The following is a 24454-nucleotide window of genomic DNA, read 5'->3' as shown; positions in this document are numbered from 1 at the left end:
TGAGGTTAAAGTGTTTACATTCCTACATGGAAAGATGTTACTTGTAACTCCTAAGAACTTCCCCTTCATTAGGTCAGTTAGAAGAAATATTCATAGAACATGGGTCTGAGCTGACTATTGATAGGATGATATAAAAATATAGAATTAAGAGATGAGAAAAAGAATGCATGGGGAAAGGAAATGTAGAATGGGGTAAATTATCTCACATAAAAGATGTGCAGAAGAGCTTTTATAGTGGAGGGGCAAATGAGGGTGGTGGGCAACACTTGAATCTTATTCTCATCAGAATTGGATCAAAGAGAGAATAGTATGCACATTTAGTTGGGCATAATATATGTGTATGTGTGTATATATATATATATATATATGTATATATATATACATACATATATATATATATACATATATATATATATATATGCAAGTAGGAGTAGAGGAAGATAAGAGAAGCTGGGGGGACTGATAGAAGGGAGGGCAGATTGGGGGAGGCAGTGGTTAGGAGCAAAAGACTGGTGAGGAGAGAGAGGGTGAAAGAGGGTGAGAGAGAGAGACAGAGAAAGAGAGACAGAGAGAGAGACAGAGAGAGAGAGACAGAGAGACAGAGGGAGAGAAGGGAAGAAAGTGGGATGGAGGGAAACACACATTTAGTCATCATAACTTTGAATATGAAGTGGATGAATTGGCCCATAAAAAAGAAATGGATAGCAGAGTGAATTAAAAAATAGAATTCTGCAATATTTCATTGATAAGAAACACATTTGAAGCAGAAACACACATAGAATAAAGGTAAGAGGCTATAGAAAAATCTATTATGTTTCAGCTGAAGTAAAAAAAATTACATAGGGTTAGCAATAATGATTTCACACAAACAAAAAGCAAAAATAAAACTAATTAAAAGAGATAATCAAGAAAATTATAACTTGCTAAAAGGAATCATAGATAATAAAGTGATACCAATAATAAACACATATGCTCCCGATGGCATGGCATTTAAATTCATAAAGGTTAAATGAATCACAGGAAAAACTAGACAGTAAAACTATACTAGTGGAAAACCTCAACTTTCCCTCATCAGAACTAGAAAAATCTAATTTAGAAAATAAAACAAAGAAGATGAATAGAATTTTAGAAAAGTTGGTTATGATAGACCTCTGGAGAAAACTGAATGAGAATAGGAAAGATTATAAATTTTTTCTCAGTGGTACATGACATCTACACAAAAACACATCATGTATTAGACAACAAAAACCTCACAAACAAATGGAGAAAAGCAGAAGTATTAATGCAGCCTTTTCAGGTAATAATGGAATAAAATTACATTCAATGAAGAACCAAAAATTAATTGGAAAGTGAGTAATCTAATCTGAAAGATTAAGTGAGTCAAAGCACAAATAGAAAAAAAATCAATAATTTCATTAAAGGGAATGGCAACAATGAGACAAGACACTACAAGTCTTAAGAAAAAATCTATATCTCTAAATGTTTACATAAATAAAATTGAGGAAGATAAAATCAATGAATTGGACATGCAACTAAATTAAAAACTAAAAAAGAACAAATTAAAAATCTCCAATTAAACACCTAATTGGAAATCCTGAAACTCAAAGGAGAGAGTAATAAAATTGAAGTAAGAAAAGCATCAAACTAATAAATAAAACTAGGAATCTTTTTTTATGAAGAAGTCAATAATATAAATAAACTATTGGTTAATTTGTTAAAAAAAAAAAGAAAACTAAATTACCAGTATCAAAAATGAAGAGGGGTTAGTTCATCACCAATAAAGATGGAATTCAAGAAATTATTAGGGACTATTTTGCCCAGTTGTATACTAATTAATCTGACAAGCTAAGTTAAATGGATGAACATTTGCAAAAATACTGATTGCCCAGATTAACAGATGAGGAGATAGAATAACCTTAACCTAGACAAAAATTGAAGAAGCCATAAATGAACTCTAAGAAAAAGTTGTCAAGACCTGATGGATTCACAAGTGCATTCTACTAAGCATTTAAAGACCAATTAAGTCCAATGTTATATAAACTACATGGAAAAATAGGCAAAGAGGGAATTTGACCAAATTCCTTTTGTGACATAAATATAATGCTGGTACATAAACTAGGAAGAGCAAAAATAGAAAGAAAACTCTAGATTCATTTTCCTAATGAATATTGATGCCAAAATTATAAGTAAAATACTACCAAGGAGATTACAGCAATATATCATAAAGATCATACCATATGAGCAGGGAGGGATTTATACCACAAATACAAGGCTAGTTCAATATTAGGAAAATTATAAGCATAACTGACCATATCAACAACAAAAACAACAGAAATCATATGATTATCTCAATAGATGCAGAAACAAGTTTTTGACAAAATGCAACACTTATTCTATTAAAAACACTAGAAAACATAGGAATAGAGCTTTTCTTAGAATGATAAATAGTATCTATCAAAAACCATCAACAAGCATTATATATGATGGGAATAACATAGAAACCTTCCTAATAAGTTTGGGGGTAAGCAAGGATGCCCATTATCACCACTATTTTTCATTATTGTACAAGAAATGCTAGCTATAGCCATAAAAGGGGGAAAAAGAAACTGAAGGAAACAATAGAGCAAAAACTTAAGAGAATCAACTAAAAACTATTTGAAATAATTAATAACTTTAGCAAAGTTGTAGGATATAAAATAACACCATATAATTCATTCTGTATTACCAACAAAATCTAGCAGCTAGAAATAGAAAATGGTGGGAATATCTATCTTTCTATATAAGAGATAAAAAGAGAAATTCCATTTATAATTACTGTGGGCAACATAAAATATGCCTTCCAGGACAAATCCAGGAACTGCATGAACACAATTACAAAACATTTCTTACACAAATAAAATCAGATCTAAGCAATTAAAAAATGGCAATTGCTCATGATGACGCCAAACCAATATAATAAAAATGACAATCCTACCTAAATTAGTTTGCTTATTCAGTGCCATGCAATCAGGTTATCCCAAAGGTTTTTATAGAGCTAGAAAAAAAATAACAAAATTCATCTGAAGAAGAAAAGAATAAGAATATCAAGCAAATTAATGAAAAAAAAATATAAACGAAGGTGGCCTAGCCATGACACATCTCAAACTGTTTTAAAAAGCAGTAATCACTCAAGTAATCTGATGCTGGCTAAGAAATAGAGTAGTAAATTAGTGGGAAAATTAGGTGCACAATACACAATAGTAAACAAACATAATAATCTAGAATTTGATAAATGCAAATATCCAAGCTCTTGGGAGAAGAACTTACTATTTGACAAAAACTGCTGGATAAAGTGGAAAGTGACTTGGCAGAAGTTAAGTATAGACCAGTACCTTACACCATATACCAAGATAAGGTCAAAATGAATTACATGATTTGGACATAAGGGTGTTACCAAAAACATATTAGGGGAGCATGGAATAGTTTACCTGTCAAATCTATGAATAAGGGAGGAAATTATGACCAAATAAGAAGTAGAGAGCATTACAGATTGTAAAATGGATAATTTTGATTATATAAATTTAAAAGGTTTTGCACAAACAACCAAAGCTGCCAACATTAGAAAGAAAGCTGAAAACTTGGAAATGTTTTTTACATTTTGTGTGATTCTTCATTTCTCAAATATATAGAAGAATGAGTCAGATTTATAAGAATATAAATCATTCCCCAATTGATGAATGACAAAAGAATATGAACAGGCAGTTTTAAGAAGAAAAAAGTCAAAGCTATGAAAAAGTCATATAAAATACTCTAAATCATTAGAGAAATGCAGATTAGAACAAGTGAGTTCCCAACTCACATCTATGGGACTGACTAAGACAACAGGAAAAGAAAATTATAAATGTTGGAGGGGATGAGGAAAAATTGTGACACTAATGCATTGTTGGTAGAGATATAGACTCTATATTCTTACTAACCATTTTGAAGAAGAATTTGGAATAATGCTCAAAAGACTATAAAATAGTTCATACCCTTTTACACAGTAGCATGGCAATTAGGTCATATCCCAAAGAGATTAAAAGAAATAAAGGTACCTATATGAACAAAAATATTTACAGTAGCTCTTTTAGAGATGGCAAATAATTAGAAATTGAGAGGATGTCCATCAATTGGGAAATGACTGACCAAGTTATGGTATATGATTGTGATAGAACCCTATTATGCTAAAAGAAATGATGAGCAGGATGATTTCCAAAAAACCTGGAAATACTTACATGAATTGATATAGAATAAAGTGAACAGAACTAGGAGAATATTGTATATAATAACAATATTATATGATGATCAACTGTGAATGACTTAGCTATTCTCAGCAACGCAAATAACTTAAGACAATACCAAAGACCTCATGATGAAAAACGCTATTCACCTCCACAGAAAGAAAGAAGTCTAAATCCAGATTAAAACATACTTTTAAAAACTTTCTTTATTTTCTTTTTCTGCCTGTCTTTAACAAAATGATTAATGTACAAATATGTTTTGTATGACTGAAAATGTGTAACCTCTATCAAATTGCTTGCCTTTTCAATGAAGAGGGAAGGTAAGGAGGGAAGAAGAGAAATTGGAACGCAAAATAAAAAAAAGAATGTTAAAAATGACTTGTAATTAGAAAAAGTAAAATGTAAAAAGAAAATACCTAAAAACAAAGAAGGTATTCAACAATTGTGAAATAGAAGGAATATATACATGTATATGGCGTATGTATATATATATATATGTATATTTGTTTTATACATGCATATACATATATACATATACACATCACACACACTTATATATAATGTGTATTAATGTAATGGAATATTATTGTACTATAAGAAACAATATTAAGAGTTCAAAATGTATGGGCAAACCAGTATGATATGAAACATAGTAAAATGAGCACATTCAAGAAAATAGCGAATACAAATACCACAAACAACAACAACAACAAAACTCAAAAAGATGTCATAATTCTTGTTAACATCATGACCAATTGATCTTGTCTCCAGAAGACTGTTGTTGATGAAACATACCTTCCATCAATTGAGAAGTGATAGAATGCTGGGGGAAATTAAGGAATACACTGTTGTTAGACATGGCCAATATGCTGCCTTGTTCTACTTACCTGTCTTTTGTTATTGTTGAGAGTTATACTGGGGAGGAGAGCACTGGAAAATAAAACAAAGAATTTTTTAAAAGTATCATTTGAAGCATTAAAATAGTAAATGTAATTAGGGAACTAAATAGCACATAAATTAACTTTACAGGGCACATATAATCAAATAATAATTCTAATCCTTATAAGACTGATATCTCCTTCAGAGTTTTCCATAATAAATCTAGCTTTATAGCCTTGTACATAGATAACTTCACAAACTGCCCACAGGGAGTGCTTTTTCAAAATCTAGCTTTCCCAAGAGGATGACACAGTAGGGAATTGTAGCAGATTAAGAAAAGAAGTCAGTTTCACCTCTCAAACAGAGATGGACTTGAAGTAGATGTTAAAAATTGAAACTGATCTAGGAGTATAGTTAGTACAAAGTGTACTGGGATTAGTGTCAGCACAGACCTGAATCTGTTAACCTTTCTCTGACTCACCACCTATGTGATCACTGGCAAGTCACTTAGACTCTCTGAGCCTCAGTTCCTTGTCTATAAAATAAAGATGATAATATTGATAGTGCTTAAATCAGAGAGTTTTAAGGATCAAATAGGATAATGTAAGGAAAATGCTTTAGGAACTTTAAAATATAAATGTCATTTATTTCTGTTCATTCATTAACATTAAGCCATTACACTGTGATGAGCATTGGAAAAGTGCCTGTGTGGGAGAGATAGAATTGAGATGGGACACAGACCCTACTGTCATGAATCTTGGTGTTTGTCCTTAGTTCTTGAAGAAGACCCCTACATCAGGAAGGTGATGCCATGACTTGCTAGTTAATTAGATTTAAGTGAGTAAGAGCTGTGCAAAGTCACTCTATCACTAAGGCAATATTCACAGCACCAACAGTGACTATGAGTATACCAGCATAATTCTGAATTGCAAAGTATAACAGACTTTCCACACAGAAGGCAGAAGAAAAATATTTATTCAGACACCAAATAGCCAAATCCCAACACCATAAAGCCAAATCTATCATAGTAACCAAGAAGGCAATACATATTAGCAATGCAAGGGATAATGCCATTCCCAAGCCTTCCTCCCTTCTCCCCTGCCCACTGCTGGGGCCTTCCCACAAACAAACACTCACAAGACTAGCTGCGCCTACCTGTGTCCTCTCTTCTCTGTGCCTTACTGCTCTCATCAAGTTTCTCCCAATTTTGCTCCACCTTTCCTGTTCCACCCATTCAGCAAGCTCCTCCCACCACATATGACTTAGGCTTCTATGTGATTTAAGCAGGTCATATGGATCTATTAGTGAACAGGAAAGATCTTCCTATTGAAACTACCATTACAGTCACCAGACTTACTTTTTCCTCCAGAGCCATCTGGGTCCAGTTGTAAGATATAGATCAGGACAACTGGAGATAGCCCCCTCTCTTGGATCTTAGAGTTGAAATGAAGGAGATCACCAACTAGATAATCATAATCCACAATATTGCAGGAGAAGTCCACTAGAAAAGTATGGATAAATGCATTAAAAAACCACAGTATAGGAACTAAAAGGGAAGGACATTACTGACAAAGGAGATCAGAGAAGGCATTCCAGAGAAGCTGGCTTACAATTTGGGGCATTGAAAGATGGGTGGAATTTCAAAAGACAGAAAGGGAAACCAAGAACATTCCAAAAATAGAAAATAATGCGAGGAAATAATAACAATAACGACAATAATGATGATAATAACTTACATTTATAGAGTACTTAGTACAGTTCTTGACACATAATAGATTTTAATAGGTGCATACCAAATGACTTATTGATCTTTACTGCAATCCATTAGGGTGGGTGCTGTTAATAATAACTAGCATTTATACAGTGTTTTAAGGTTTTCAAAGCACTTTGCAAATATTATCTCATTTTATTCTCACAGTAATCCTGGAAAATAGGCATTATTTTACAGAAGAGGAAACTGAGGTAAACAAAGATGTAAGTGACTTGTCTAGGGTCACACAGTTATCTGAGTATCTGAGTTGGGATTACAATCTCTATCATCCCTTTTCTAATTCCAAGGCTTTTCTCATGATATGTAGACCAAATGTAGAGCAGAGCAGAAAACTACAACTTATAAGTTCTTTTCCTTTTTCAGTCTCTCTGAGATTCAGATCCTAGGGTATTGGGATTTCTGGTTCTTGCTTCACTATCATTTCTTCTCCTAATTTTTATTCTATCTCTCTTATCTGATTTTTAAGATCTCTTAGAACTCTCCCAAGAGTTTTTTGGGGAAGAGCTGATACCCACTCACATTTTTCTTTGAGGCTTTGGATATAGAAGCTTTGATTGTTGTCTTGGTTTGAATTTGTGTTTTGATCTTCCTTGTCATCACAATAACTTTCTATGGTCAGGTTCTTTTCGTTGTTGTTGCTGGATGCTTATCTTCCAGCCTATCTCTTAACTTTTAACTTTATTTTAAAGTAAGGCTCTGATCCCAGGGTAGTGGGGACCTTGTCTCAAGTTTTAAGCCTTTCCTGCTGTTGCTCTCAGAGCTATTTCTGAGTATCTGTAAATTTTCAATTATTCAAAGGTGGAATGATCTAAGAAGAGGTATGATCACCTCTCTCCAAACCTGCACTTTGGTTTCTGAGTAACCAAAAACACTCTTCTCCACTCTAAAGCTTTGACCATGGTTTCCCCCTTTCCTTTGGCCACAAGCTGTGGGGTCTGAGTGCTCCTCCTCACCCTGGGATTTCAACCTTAGACTGTCATCCAGATCTAAGTGTGGGCAATGCAACAGTGTCTTCTACCTAGTAACAGCAAAGACCTACTCCCTTACCATCTGTTGGATGAGAGTTGTGAAACGATTGCTACTGATTCTGATTCATTTGCTCCAAAGCGTATGATGTTTTGCTGGGGTGCCTGCACTGGGTGGAATTCAACTTTCATCCTGACGCAACAGATCTTTCCTCTTGACATTGTAGGTTGTTTTGGGATGAAAATGTATTTCAACTCATCCTTCTGTGTGTTCTAACACATCAGAATTCAATTTGAAGTATTATTGAAAGTTGCTTTTAGGGTAATTTGGGAGAACTCAGGTGAGTCTCTGTTTTTTCTCTACTATCTCGGTTTTGCCCCACTATGACTGGAGATTCTAACCTCTAACATGGAACCAAACAATTAGAGTGAGATGCCACAAAGTGGAGGAACCTTGAAATGTGAGAAATTCAAGCTGAGTAAGCTTCCAAAATGAAAATATTTCTGAGGCATTGTAGAGAAAGTCTAGAGGATTAACAGGAAACTTTAATGGTCCAAGTGTAGAGGCTGTTTTGTTTTTGCATCCCTCAAGCACTTTGGTATTTAATGCATGTTTTTAAATTATAACACAGTACATAGAAGAGGTGGAATTTGAATCCAGGTTCTCTAACTCTAGGACCTGTGCTCTTTTCTTTACATGATACTGCCTCTTTAATGGGCACTCCTCTCAATTTCTAGAGTATTTGCTCTTCACCATTAATAGCCTGAGTATCACTTCACAGAGTCATAGAATTTCGGAATTGGAAGAAACCTCACAGGCCATTAAGTCTATCTTACAAATGGCCAATAATCCTCTATAAAAGCTTAGACAAATGGTCAACCTATCACTACTTAAAGAACTCCAACAGAAGGCAACCCACTTTTATGAGTAGTTTTAAATGTTAGGAAATCTTTCCTGACATCAAACTGAATTTGACTTATTTGCTTTCACCCATTACACTCTTAATTCTGTACTCTGGAGTCAAGCAGAACAAACATAATCTGCCTTCTATGTTGACATGTTTCAAATAATTGAAGATAACTATCATGTACTCTCCATACCTTATCTTCTCTGGGCTAACCATCCTCAGCTCCTCCATTAGATTCTCACTAGTCCTTCACAGAATTGTTTTATCTTAGGGTTCTAATTGGAATCCCAAGGAAGTGGACTGGTTCAACTTTCATTATGTAGATAGCTGGCAAATCCACTAAGGGATAGTGCAATAGTTTGTTTGCCACCATGGAGGTATCAGACAAATCCATTAATGGTTAATGGGATGGTTTGTATCTTCCTGGAAAGAGAAGTCAAGGAATCTAGTGTTAGGGAATATTAGAGGCAAACCAGACAGTGCTTAAACCTAAAAGGGAGAGTTTTAAGACCCTGGATAGAAGCAGAAGATGTTGAAATGGGACGTGGGCTTGAGTTTGTGTACTTCTGCTTTCCTCTGAGAATTGTTTCCGTCCTCCACTATACCTTTCATTATGCAAATCTGAAGAGGAAAATGTATACATTAGCAGTCTGAAATAAATAGATTTTTGCACTATTATTGTTAAACTTTACTTGTCACATTGCAATTTCATTCTGCCTTTTTACCAAACTACAGCTGCATGGAGTCTAAAAGAATCCTGCAATCAGCTAACAAGTCGAAGTAATTTTTAACTCCCTCCCCCTTTCCATGGCCTGTTCTTTCCTCAAGCAACCTCCCGTCCTCTTTATTTGAAAAAAAATGTATATATATCTTTTGCACATCCGGCAGAGAGAAAAAGGGAAGAGCATGGGGGAACAGCAGTATAAACTCAACATGAGTCAACAGTGTGATATGGCAGCCCAAAGAAAATGTGATCTTAGGGTGAATTAATAGCAGCAGAATGTCTAGGAGTATGGAAGTGATGGTATCATTTTCCACTGCCCTGCTTAGACCACACTTGGAGTATTGTGTTTAGTATGGAGTATCTTAAGAGGGGCATTTTTAAATTGGCCAATGTCCAAAGGAGGGCAATGAGGGTGATGAAGAGACTCCAGTTCATACTATATATGGATCACTTGAAGGAGCTGGGCATATTTAGCTTGGAGAAAAGCCTCATGGGGAGGTTGTGCTGGCTCTCTTGGGAAATCATGAAGGTTATCATGTAAAAGAGTAATTAGAATTGTTCTGCTTGGCCCCTGAGTCCAGAACTAGGAGCAGTGGGTAGAATTTTCTGAGAGGCAAATTTAAGCTTTGAAAGCAAAGCTTTCTGATGACAGCTGACCAGAATTGGAATGAGCTTCCTTGGGAGGGAGTAACTTCACCTTTATGTAAAAGCCTCAAAGAAAAGGGATATGGCCACTTTTCAAGGACACTATGGAACAGATCATTGTTTGGACTGAATGACCTCTGATATCCCCTCTATCTCCTCAATTCTATCAGAATAAGAATAGAAAACAAAGAGGAGGAATTCCCTATGATTCATGCTATTTGATGACTCTTCCTCTTCCATCTTCCAGGTAGGGAAACCATAGCACAGTCCAGGAGAAAAAATATTGTGGTAGGCAACATTCACCTAAAGTGATTATTTGTCTTCTAACACTCTAACATGCTAATGGATTTATGATCTCACTGATCTGGAAATCAATAAGGTCGAATGAAGCCATGCTTGCCCATCCTGTGTAACTGTTTCATGTGTTTCCATAAGGTCACCCAAGGGCATCTGATGTCCCATTATCTAGGGCCCTTCCTCAAATCCTCTTTACCTTTAAAAGATAGCAGGGGATTGTATGGGCTTTCTATTGATTGCTCCTTGCTCTTTGCATGTAACTGGAACATTATCTTTTTCAAATTGTACATTTATTGAATGAAACACTCCATATTACTTACCTTTTTTATTTCTGTGTTTATAATGTGTTGTAGCCTATTCATTTCCAGCATAAACTTCACAATTGCCCCTTGAGTGTTTCTCAGCTTTTTTGGACATGGTAATGTTTTATAACTTGTAGTCAGACTGAAAGATGACTGAAAGAATATTCATTATAAATATATGGGCCTTTGTTTTGGGGAGAAGTTTGAAAGTCCAAAAGAAAAAAAAAATAAAGGAATGTTGTAATTTCTCTAGGTCTTCCAGCATACTGTCTTTTCTTTTTCAATTCTAGGCCCAGGTCACTGCATTTGGGTTGTCTATACAACAAGAACACTACATATACAGACATATATATATATGTATATATATATATACATATATATACATATATACATATATATACATATATACACATATATATGTATATATATATGTGTATATATGTATATATGTATATATACTGATGGATGGGTCTCATAGGTTATCTAAAATTATAGTCTAGACAGTAGACATTATTTATCCATTTCATTTTTCCTGTGTGGATAGTTGGACAAAATGCCAAGATCCACAATTAATCAAAAACTTCCATTCTAGACACATTAATTTTCCATTATCTTTCTATAATAGATTGCGTTACCCTCTACTCTCTTAAAAGTGAGGAAAGTGAAAGCCAGGGATCATCTTAGAATAGCAGACTGTTTAGAGGTAAAAGAAACCTGAGATACTAAGTGCTTAAAAATTTCCTTTTAATTAATTGCTTAATGCTTTCATGTGTTCATGTATTTTTTCATCAAATCTAATTTCTGAATTTTAGAAAAAAAGAAAAAGAGGTCCAGGTAACATTAGTGACTTCAAATAGCAGAGACTAAAGTTAGATTTCTAATCTGTTTTCTTTCCTTGAACCCTGAGCCACACTGAAACATGGCAATAAATATATATATAATTCAACAGTGCTGGAATGAGTGCCAGGAAATCCATATCCTCCTGGTGTTTCTACCGTTATTCATTGTAACACTGGGCAAGCGATTTATCCTTTCTGGGATTCAGTATCTCTATAAAATTCAAATCTTTGTTTTGCCCATGTGGTGAAAACAATATTTGCTAACGTCTCTGACACATAGGCTATACTAGTTTTTCCATAAAAGGTAATGAAACTGTCCTCAAGAATTAATTTGTTCAAGAGACTAAGACTAAAATTGTTGATGAATCTACCTGTTCACCTAAGTACACCAGCCCAGGGTAGAAGCATCCACATCTCTGTCTTGACACATGTTGCTAAACAGACATGGTAACATAGCAAAGGAGATCCCACTGGAATGTGTGGGATTTAGATTCAGATGAAGGGAAACTGTACTCAACAGAAGGAATGTGAGTTCAATATCCTTCCCATGTTATTGTTAGGTAAAATCATTTTTATTAAACATTAGATTGTCTACTAATATCTCATGCCTTTTTAATCACAAACCTAAGTTTGCCGGACTGGTTTAAGTCTGGCCCAGTGCAGAATAGCTCAGGAGAGCTGGCCTCAGATACTAGCAGAAATTACTAATAGGAATACCATTTTCCTGGGGTTTTGTTGGAATTTACAATAAGGACAGAAAAACCACGTCTGCATAGTGTGTGAAATTTAGATTATTGATTTAGATTATTGACTGATTAATAGTTAAAATCAATTAATTACTGGAATTTGTTTCTATGAAATTGATTTGGATTTACTCGTAGAGTTCATAAGAATTTAGTGTCTCTAATTTTAAGGGCTTCAAACTCGTCCTGTCTTATCAGGGAAGTAGATGGAAGATGATTCAACCTAGTCAGGAAATGTTTTGCCAACACTGGATCTCTCTGATATTGAGTGGTATCTGGTACAGGATTTTTTAGAAGATGCTGACCAACTCTTTATTTTCCCTGTTGCTATGGATTCTTGAGACCCCCTCTTGCAAGTTAGTGTGATTAAGCAAAACATGTAGCCCACTCTTCACCTTATTTTTACAGTTTATAGCCTCAGTTTTGTTTGCATCATTGACGCTTATGTAGCCAACTGTAAATAAAGCTGTTCTAATTGTCAAATGCAACCCTGGAAACTGAGGGTCTTGGAATTTCACATTGTTGGCAATTGTTAGCTTTGGAAATAAATCGATCATGCTTGGAATATCAGACCTCAGTTTCTCTTCATTATAGATTTTTATCATGGCAAATGAGGGCAAAAAACTTCTGACTGCTTATGAATTTGGTGAAATATTGCTTTTGTTTTGGAGGATCTTGGATTTTTTTATACCTTTGTTGATATCAGCCAGGCATTAATAGGGTTTGAGCAGAAGAAGCATATAATGTTGTACGTACACATCAACCTCTTATGGAAAGGTGGGGGATTTTGATTTCCTAGGTGTTTTAGATCAAGAATCTACCATCTAGTCAAAGAAGTGATAGTTGTTAGGGAACACCAGACTTAGGTGTTGTTTCATGAGTAACCCAAATTTCAAGCATCCTTAAATTCAGCCTTCTAGGCAGAGAATGTCGTTTCTAGGCAGCATAACCCCAGAATTTTACCTTGTTGTCAGAGAAGGAAAATTTTCTATGGCTTTCTGCTGTTAAATAGAATTGGATCTCCTTTCTTAAAGCAATTTGCGCCTTGAAAAGAGATGGTGTTTTCACTGGTGCACAGAACTAGCATAAAACTAAGAATGCAGAAGGTATGATATGGACTCTGACCCTTACTCGTAAGTTCTTACATGAGACTTTTCCTGATTCCCTTAGCTGCTAGTGCCTCATTCCCCATTACCTGGTCCTTACCTTGTATATGTTTTATATCACTTAAATGTATCCATGTTGCACCTACATATTCTCTGCCTTTCCCCCTAGAACATTAGTTCCTTGTGGGTGTGGATTGCCTCATATCTCTCTTTGTGTCTGCATCACACAATACAGTGCTGGCAAATGGTATACTTATTGATTGATTGAGTGATACTGTGTAATATGGTATAGAGATTCTGGCAAGAAGGAACACATACATACCCTGATGTGTCATGTCCTTCTCACAAAACCATCCCTTATAATTAAGAATAAATGCATGGGGGAAAACGGCAAAAAAAAAAAAAGTTAAGCAAAAACTATGCAAGACAGAAAAAGTCTGACATCACATACAGCATTGCCTGATTTGTACAGAATTTTAATCAAAGGAGTGGTCTTACTAGGAAGCTCAGGGAAGACATCAAAATTGAAGTGGCATTTGAATTGGAGCTTGAAGGACAGATAGGATTTCAAAAACAGATGAAAAATTCAAGTCACTTTTTCAGTTTAAGGCATAAGGTTCAGGATGTTCCCATTCAAATCTAACTCTATTATTATCCAAAAGGGTGGTCCATTACCTCATTCTGACAGAATCATGAATGAATACAGCAGGTTATTCCTCCTATAGTCTAAAAACACCATTTGACTGAGTAGGGATGCACCCTTGGCTAACCAGGAGTCAGGGACTCCTGACACAGGGTACATTGCTCCTCCTCACAAAAAATCATAGTCTCTGGAAAGTTAGGAGACAAGATGAGACCTTTGCCCTCCTGAATGTCTACATCTTTGAAATTCTCCATTAAAGAAAAAAAAGACCAAAATAAGAAAAATAAGACAATGGATGACATTGGCAATTGAAATAGTTGGTTGTGTTAAGTGACAGAGTTTAATAAATATTTTCAAGTAAATGCCTCTCACTTTTCAAGGACCTACAATTCATCCTAATGTCACTGATTTAAACTACTCAGCCTGTGTTCAAGGAGAAAATTGCGGCGACCTTACAATGAGAGTTCAGGTATAGTGCTTGGCAACCTTAAGGAGCTAAGAAGTGCTTTGAGGCATTATTAATTCCACGTATGTACCATTAATAACAGCTGGTATTTATGTAATATTTTAGGATTTATAAACCACTTCACATATAGTTGCTAGTCTGATCCTCACCATCACCCAATGAGGCAAGGGCTGGTATTATTCTCATTTTCTAGATGAATGAACTGAGGCTCAGGTTCATACAACTATTAAATGTCTGAGGTGAGATTTGGACTCAGGTCTTTCTAACTCTAAGTGCAGTGACAATGGCCTCCTGCTTGTTTCTGGGAAAAAAATTCCATTTCCCAACTTTGGGCCAATAGGCTGGCCCCCATGCCCACAAGACTTCCTCCTTCCTCCTAATCACCTCCTTCTGGCTCCCATCAAGTCCTAGCTAAAATCTTACCATCTACAGGAAACTTACCCCAATTTTCTTAATTCTATTGCTTTCTTTCTGTCCATTTTTTCTAGTTTATCAAATATGTAGCTTGTTTGTCCACAGTTGTTTGCATGTTGTGTCCTTTCTTAGACTGTAAACTCCTTGAGAGCAGGAGATATCTTATGATCTTAGCAAAGTTCGTGGCTCATAGGAAGCACTTAGTAAATGTTTATTGACCAACTGATTAACATGCTCCCCATGTATTAAGAAACATGGGCAAAGATGGCCAGGAATATTTTCAAATACTTAAAATTCCTATCCAATGCAAGAATTTCCATTCGGCATCCTAAACTCAAAGCTCTTCATAATTTGTTTTCTACAAGTACTCCATTTTGCATTTGCTGCTCTATCTAATTTCATCTCCACTGTGCTGCCTCACCTAAGATGACCATATTACTTCTAAACTCTCCACCATGCTGCTAACTCAAACATGGATGCACGCTACTTCCTTCTGCCTTTTCTCCTTTGATTGGAGGGCTAGAGAGTAGGAGCAATGAACTCTTCCCAAACCCTTCTTTTATACAGAACAGAAACTGGACTCAGCTCATCCCACTTTGCATCTGTTTCCCTTCCGGGCTTCAACTCCATGGAGAAAGATGCCACCCCATTCCCCAACAGCCCACTTTCCCAACTCCTTTGAGGAGCTCTCTTCCCCTTTAGATTGTAAGCTCCTTAAAGGTAGAGATTGTCTTTCTTTTTATTAATTGCAACCCTAGTATTTAGCACAATGCTTAACACATAGTATCACTTAATAAACATTTATTGGATTATGAGATTGAATTTATTAAGTGCCTACTATGTGACAATCATTGTGATAAGTTCTAAGAAGACAAAGGAAAAACAAACAAACAACACGATTTCTGCACCCAAGGAATGAAAAAAAAAAAACATTAAGCACTTACTTTGTGCAACGCACTACACTACATGTTGGAAACTCTGTTGTTGTTGTTCAGACCCCATTTGGGGTTTTTTTTTTGGCAAAGATACTGGAATGGTTTGCCATTTCCTTCTTCAAGTTTACAGATAAGGGAACTGAGGGAAACAGGGTTACATGACTTGCCCAGTACATGTTTGAGACTGGACTTGAACTCACGAAGCTGAGTCTTCCTTATTCCAAGGCTAGTGCTCTATCAATTGTGCCACCTAGTTGTGCTGGGAATATAAAAGATAAAATAGGACATTTCTTAAGGAGCACATATGGACTATAGGGGATATGGCACCTAATTAATTAGAAGTTAATTAAAACTAATGATAACATCACAATAATTATACAATATAATATATAACATTTAATTGTACTATGAGAGGCAGAGTGACACAATGAAATGGGTCTTGGATTTAGAGTCAGAGCACTTAAATTGACATTCTTACTCTGCTGCTTCTTACCTATGTGACTTTGGGCAAGTTAAGTTACTCAATTTTTCTAGACCTCAGTTTCTTCCTCTGTTAAATGAGGATGTTGGATTTGATGGCCAATAAGATCCCTTCTAGTTCTAAATCTATGGTGCTAACTAAATATATAGTATTCATATATGTAAATATATATATGAAAAGTTATACTAGGAAATTTCTGGGAAGAATACTAATAACATGGGAATGTTATGAGGGGATGAGAAATGCCTCAGGTCTAAACAGAATCTAAGTTGAGCCTTTAGGGTCTTCCACTACAGCAGCCATGACTCACATCAAGAGAAAACTTGTTTTCTGACACCCAAGGCTGCTGCAATTTTGCTACAACCAGATTTCTTCCTCATCTATAGGAAATGCAATTGGGTAATGCCAGACTAGCACCTGGGACAGCGTCTGTGTATTAAGTAGGATATTTATATCCTCCTGTCTGAGTGGAATTTAATGTCATTTTGTAGATCACTAGGATAAGTTGAATGAGTTGACAGCTACACACAAAAGTATATTTCCTGGAGAGAGAAAAGATTAGGATTAGGTTGATAGAAGATATTAATACTCTGTGGTTTTCAAAGCTCATAGCAAAGAGAAGTCCTATAATGAAATAGATGAAGGAGAACCTGGGTCCTAATGTATAAAGTGATAGAGTAGATAGGACGCAAGACAAAGTAAGGAAGACCTGGGGTTGAATCCTGCCTCAGACACTTATTAACTGGGTGACCATAGACAAGTGGCTTAAATGAGGGGAGCTCCAATTTCTTCACATATAAAAAGGTAGGCAATTAGGTGGCTAGATGTTTGAATTTTGAGTTAGAAAGAACTTAGATCAAACCCAGTTTCAGATACTTCCTAGCTGTGTGACCCCCCTGAGCAAATCACTTATCCTCTGTCTGCCTTGGTTTTCTCATCCATAGAATAAGGATCAGAATACCTTTCAGCGTTGTAAGAAGAATAAAGTGAGATAGTATTTATAAAGCATTTAGCAAACCTTAAAACACATATCAATGATAGTTATTATTATTAAAATGCACATGATCAGTAAACTGTTTACTGTATACCAGGCACCATGCCAAGTATTTTATCATAGGCTCATAGATCTAGAGATCGAAAAGATTTTCTAAGGTCACCTAGTTCAGCCCCCTCATTTTACAGAAAAGGAAACTCAAGTCTAGAGTAGTTAAATGACTGATCTGAAGTCATACATAGTATGGAGCAGAGATAACTTGGAACCTAAGGCCTTTCATTCATCTAGAATACAGATACATAGTAAGTACTTAATAAATTCTTGTTGACTGAATAACATGTATTCATCTAAAAAATGGGGATACAAAGGAAGGTAAAAATATGGTTTCTGACATCAAGGATTTTACATTCTGATGGAGGAGATAACATGTAATCAATCAGCTGGCTACAGTAACAATATTATTATTGGAGTAGTAGTAGTAGTAATAGTAGTAGTAGTAGTAGTAGTAGTAGTAGTAGTAGTAACATTATATAATGAATGTAGTAACAGCATTTTTGTATTGTATTAAGATTTGAAATATTATCACTTTTTTATCCTCAAAATATCTTACTATATCCTCATTTTACAGATTAAGAAACTGAGATAGACCAGAGGTTAAGGGATTTGCCCAGTCACATGCAACTAGGAAGTATCTGAACTGATTTTGATAACAATAGCACCTACTTCCTAGGGTTATTGGGAAGATTCAATGAGATAATATTTGTAAAAAGCACTTAGCACAGTATCTGGCACATAGTTGGCACTATATAAATGCTTAATTCCTTCTGCTTAGCCAAGGCTGCTGATTCCAGTTCTACTTATTAGGAAGGTTCCCTCCTTTCCCTTGACCTGAAGTCAAGGGAATAATTAGTTATTAAGTGCCTAATATATACAAAGCACTCTGTTAAAGGCTATGAATAAAAAGCAAGGAAAAAAACTAATCCCTGCTCTCAATAGTCTAATGAAGGACATCAAAGTTAAATTTCCCTCTTGGCCAATTTTGACTTTGTTTCTAGTTGGGTCTTCTGGGGCTAAGCAGAATAAGTCTCATCCATTTTCCGGAAAACAGTCCTTCAGTACTTTAAGATAGCTATTGTGTCTCTGAGAGAGTTTTTCTTCTTCAGGATAATCATTCATAGACCCTTTAAGATCTCTAAGCCATATACATGTGGAGGGGTCTCCTCTGAACATTCTCCGTTTCATCAATGTCCTTCTTAAGTGCTGTGTCCAGGACTGAAGAGATTATTTCAAGGGGTGTGACAGAGCAAAGTACAGTAGGACTTATTCCCTTCATAATCCTGGGCAATATGCCTGTCTTCCTCCCAAGACCACATTAGCCTCCATATTGTTATTCATTCATAATGAGGTTAGAAGTTATGATCACTCCATCTTCATCTTTACCTGTTAAAGCATGGGTTTGTGTATGTTTGTGTGTGTGTGTGTGTGTGTGTGTGCTAGTATATCACAGAGCTAAAGAAGAAGTGAATTACTATTATTCAGTCTCTAGGCATCAAACATGTGACCCACTTGGTCTCTGGACTGCAGCCCGCCTGAAATTTTGGCCAAAATACTGTTTTTTCATAAGTAGCACACATGAATTAGTAGAGCAGGAGGGCTGAACCACCTGTCCACTGGTATCTTTATGGAACTAACTGCTTTCAGGTTGTCATGCTAACAGGCTTGTTTCACTTAGTAATTAGTTTTTTAAAAAGTGAGGCCTCTATGCATATGGATTTCTGATTATATGTCTCATGATTTAAACAAAAACTTGACTGCTTCTAATAGGTTTATAGATTTACAACTAGAAAAGATCAAAGAGGCCATCTAGTTTGACTAAGCCATATTACAGATGAGAGACTCCAACACCACTGTTTTACAGAGAAGAAACTGGGCCTAGGGAAGTGTGGGAAGAGCATTGGATTGAGAGTCAGGCGATCTTGGTCCTAGCCCCATTTCTTTCCTTAAGTGGATATGTTATCTTGTCTGTATTATTTCATCCAAAGCCTCATTAGGTGCTAGACCATGAGTCTAAGGTCATGAGCATAGGTGTAATCCTTACGTGAGTCAATTACCCCTAATTTTTTCCCTTGGATAGAACATTCAGCTTCCAATCATGAAGAAATGGATTTTGAATCCCCATCTCAAGTATTTACTAGTTTTGTGACTAGCTCGGGGAAGTTACTTAAGTTATATTTTAAGCTTATATTCAAGTCATTCATCCATGAAATGGACATAAAAACAGTCTCTGTCTCACAAATGCTTTGCAAGCCTTATAACCTATAGAATCCACCTGGGCTCAGATCCATCTCTGCCATTTACTTCCAGGATGACTTTGGACAAGTCCATTAATCTCTCAGGGCCTCAGTTTCTTCTTTTGAAAAATGAAGGGCTTCAGTGAGATGGACTCCAAAAGTCCCTTCTAACTTTAAATGCTATTGTACTCTTCTTCTTCTTCTTCTTCTTCTTCTCCTTCTCCTTCTTCTTCTTCTCCTTCTTCTTCTCCTTCTTCTTCTTCTTCTTCTTCTCCTTCTTCTTCTTCTTCTTCTTCTTCTTCTTCTTCTCCTTCTCCTTCTTCTTCTTCTTCTTCTCCTCCTTCTTCTTCTTCTCCTTCTTCTTCTTCTTCTTCTTCTTCCCCTTTTCTTCTTCTTCTTTTTCTTCTCCTTCTCCTTCTTCTTCTCTTCCTCCTCCTCTTCCTTTTCCTTCATCAGCATCAGCATCACCACCACCACCACCACCATCATCATACTCTTTGCCCTAAAAGTAGCTAACTTTTTCATAAACATTTTTCTTGATTACAAAAAGGACTGAGTGAAAGAGAATGTGTAGGCCAAGACTAACTACCTCCTCATATTGTTGGGGAAGAGGGAAACATGAAAACCAGAACTCTGTTAACAATGTATTAATCATGAAGTAGAGGACCTGAAATCAAGAAGATCTGCTTTTGTGTGGCTATTTGTAAGTCACTTAAACCTTCTGGGATCCTATTTCTTCATCTGTAAACTTGGAATAAAATTGCCTACAACACCTATGTTACTGAGTTTTTATAAGTCCTCAGTGTGATGGTGTATGCAAAGTGCTTAAAACACTAATGATTATGTTAGAAAAAACAGATAGGTACGTTAGACAGAACACCGGACCCAGGGTTACCAAATCTCAGAGACAGAAGGAACCAACTAGAAGACATTTTGTTCTATTAAATTTTTTGATAGTCCTAATTGTTAGAAAAATTTCCCTCCTTCCACCCTATCCTCAACATCAAGCCAAATTTGCCTCTCCATCGCTTAGACTCATCTCTTCTAGTTCTGCCCTCTGATGCCATATACAAGGTGAATCCCTCTTCCATATAATAGCTCTTTCTAACACTTGAAGACTGTTATTCTTTCTCCTTCATTATCCAACCTGAATCTTCTCCTCTCCAAACTAAACAAAGATATATATATATTTGGGGGGATTGTATATCATATATTTGAGACAGCATCCTATTTTCCCAACTAAGCTGTTCTCCAGTTTACTAGCACCCTTCCTAAACTGAATCAGAAAGCCCTGGACCTCAATCCTGCCACTGATTAGTTGTGTGGCCATGAGCATATCATTTTAACTTTCTGAGACTAATTCCTATGATGCCCACCTCCCAGAATTTAAATGAAGTAATGCATACAAAATATTTTGCAAACTTCAAAGAGTTACATAAAATTAAATTACTCTTATTTTCTGTAAGCACAAAGTTGTATAGTAGATAGAGACCTGACCTTGGGACCACAAACACCCGAAGTCAGGTCACCTGACTGTACAACCCTGGACATATCCTGACTATATGACCCCAGACAAATCATTTTACCTCTCTTGACTCTAGGCAACTGTCTAAGTGAATAAATTAAAGACAGGGTGCTAACCTTCACTGACAGTCTCCTCATCAAGGAGGTCCCTGAACTAACAAAATCACAGCTTCAGACTTTCCCTATTCCTACTATCTTTAATATATAATTTATTTATTTTTCAGTTCTTAACATGCACTTCCACAAGAATTTGAATTGAAAATTTTCTCCTCATCTCTTCCCACCCCCCATTCCAGGACAGCATGCACCCCATGCACCCCTTCCTCCAGTCTGTCCTCACATCTATTACCCACCCTTCTTCCATTCCCCTTCCCTTCTATTTTCCTGTAAGGTAAAATAGATTTCTATACTCCATTGCCTATATAGCTCCATTTCCAGTTAGATGGTAAAACAATTTTTAACATTCATTCTTAAAGCTTTGAATTCCATATTCTCTTCCTCCCTCCCCACTCACTGTCATCAAGAAAACAAGCAATTCAATATAGGTCATACATGTGTAACAATGCAAAACACTTCCATAATATTTATATTGTAAGAGACTAACCACATTTCCTTCTGTCCTATCCTGCCCTTCATTTATTCCATTTTCTCCCGTGACCTGTCCTCCCATAACGGTGTTTACTTCTGATTATCCCTTTCCCCAATTTTCTGTCCTTCTCCTATCCCTTTCTCCCTTGCCATCCTTCAGGATAAAATAGATTTCCATATTCAATTGAGTGTGTGTTATTCCCTCCTTAAGTTAAATCCCATGAGTAAGGCTCAATTATTTCCTTTTGTCTCCCCCCTCTTCCCCTCCATTGTAAAAACTCTTTCTTCCCTCTTTTATGTGAGATGATTTGCTACATTCTGCCTCTCCCTTTCTCTTACTTCTAGTACTTTTCATTTAACAGTAATTTTTTTTATTTTTATGTATTCTTCCTTCATATTCAGTTCACCCTGTACCCTCTGTGTCTATGTATGTATGTATGTTTGTATGTATGTATTTATACATACACTCACTATACATGTATATACACATATATATCCATATACTCATGTGCATGTACATACTTACACATATGTTGTATGTGTTTACATACCTACTCATACATACCTGCATGTATATGTGTGTGTGTGTATATATTCCCTCTAACTACCCTAATACTGAAAAAGGTCTCATGAGTTACAAATAACATCTTTTCATGTAGGAATGTAACCAGTTCAACTTTAATGAGTTCCTCAAGGTTTCTCTTTCCTGTTTCCCTTTTCATGTTTCTCTTGATTCTTGTATTTGAAAGCCAAATTTTCTATTCAGCTCTGGTGTTTTCAGCAAGAATGCTTGAAAGTCCTCTATTTCATTGAAATTTCATTTTGTCCCCTGAAGTCTTATACTCAGTTTTGCTGAGTAGGTGATTCTTGGTTTTAATCCTATCTCCTTTAACCTCTGGAATATCATATTCCAAACCCTTCAATCCCTTATTGTAGAAGCTGCTAAATCCTGTGTTATCCTGATTGCATTTCCCCAATACTTGAATTATTTCCTTCTGGCTGCTTATAATATTTTCTTCTTGATCTGAGAACTCTGGAATTTGGCTACAATATTCCTAGCAGTTTTCCTTTTGGGGTCTCTTTCAGGAGGTGATTGGTGAATTCTTTCCATTTCTATTTTACCCTCTGGGTCTAGAATATCTGAGCAATTTTCCTTGATAATTTCCTGGAAGATGATGTCTAGGCATTTTTTTTTGATAGTGGTTTTCAAATAGACCAATAATTTTAAAATTATCTCTCCTGGATCTATTTTCCAGGATAGTTGTTTCTCCAATGAGGTACTTCACATAGTCTTCTATTTTTTCATTCTTTTGGTTTTGTTTTATAATTTCTTGGTTTCTCATAAAGTCATTAGCTTCCATCTGCTCCATCCTAATTTTTAAATAACCATTTTCTTCAGTGAGCTTTTGAACCTCCTTTTCGATGTGGCCAATTCTGCTTTTTAAAGCATTCTTCTCCTCATTGGTTTTTTAGACCTCTTTTACCATTGGATTTAGTCTATTTTTCAAAAATGTTATTTTCTTTGGCACTTTTTGGATGTCCTTTAGCAAGCTGTTGACTCACTTTTTATGATTTTCTTGCATCACTCTCATTTCTCTTTCCAATTTTTCCTCCACTTCTCTTATTTGATTTTCAAAGTTCTTTTTGAGCTCTTCCATGGCCTGAGACCATTGCATATTTGTTTTGGATGTAGAAGTCTTGACTTTTGTGTCTTCCTCTGATAGTATACTTTGTTCTTCCTCATCTGAAAGGATGGTAGAAAATATCTGTTCACCAAGAAAGTAACCTTCTATAGTCTTAATTTTTCCCCTTTTTTGGACATTTTCCCAGACAGTTACTTCACTTTTGAGTCCTTTTTCAAGTGAAGGGTATACTCTAGGGACCTGTAATTTCTCAGTTCCTCCAAGGTGGCACAATCAAGGGAGGGCAATTTACTCCTCTCCTGGTAACCACAAGCATTCTTATCTTCCTGGGATCTGCAGCTAGGATTCCCTCTCCACAGTCACCACCAGCTTCACCACACCACTGCTCTTCCTCACTCCAAGACTGCCAGTCAGGGTTGTGACCCAGATCAGCTGCTCAATTCCTCCAGGGTCTTTAGATAGAGGGCTCCAAAAGTGGATGCTGCAGCCACATTGGCTGCCACTGCCCTGGGGTCATGGCTGAGGCCTGGACGATGCTCCCCTCTCACCCAGGTGAAAGAGCTTTTTCGCTGATCGTTGAAGCTATCTTTAGTGTTTGTGGGTTGAGAAATCTGGGAACCACAGTTGCTATCCATGATTCCATGCCCTGAAGCCTGCTGTGGTCCTATCAGTGCAGTGGAGTGGCATGGCCAAGTCTGAGTTATCCTCTGCTCTGAGCCTGGTGGGATAAGACTTTTTTTGTCAGTCTTCCAGGCTGTCTTGGGCTGGAAATTTCTTTCACTTTGTTGTTATGTGGCTTTTGCTACTCTAGAATTTGTTTAGAATCATTTTTCTTACAAGTATTTTTTGGGCTATGGGAGGAGAACTTCTACAGGTCTGTCCTCCTACTCTGTCATCTTGACTCTGCCCCTCCCATTATCTTTAAATGAGAAAAACAGCCTATTCTTACTTTTCTGACTCTCTCCCTCCCCCAAGAGCACATCTTTTAATTACCCCTTCCCAGCCCATTCCCACATTTTCAGGAACCTGCATACTGT

This window comes from Notamacropus eugenii, chromosome 4 (assembly GCF_028372415.1).
Source record: "Notamacropus eugenii isolate mMacEug1 chromosome 4, mMacEug1.pri_v2, whole genome shotgun sequence".
Classification (NCBI taxonomy): domain Eukaryota; kingdom Metazoa; phylum Chordata; class Mammalia; order Diprotodontia; family Macropodidae; genus Notamacropus; species Notamacropus eugenii.
This window is presented reverse-complemented; position numbering follows the sequence as displayed.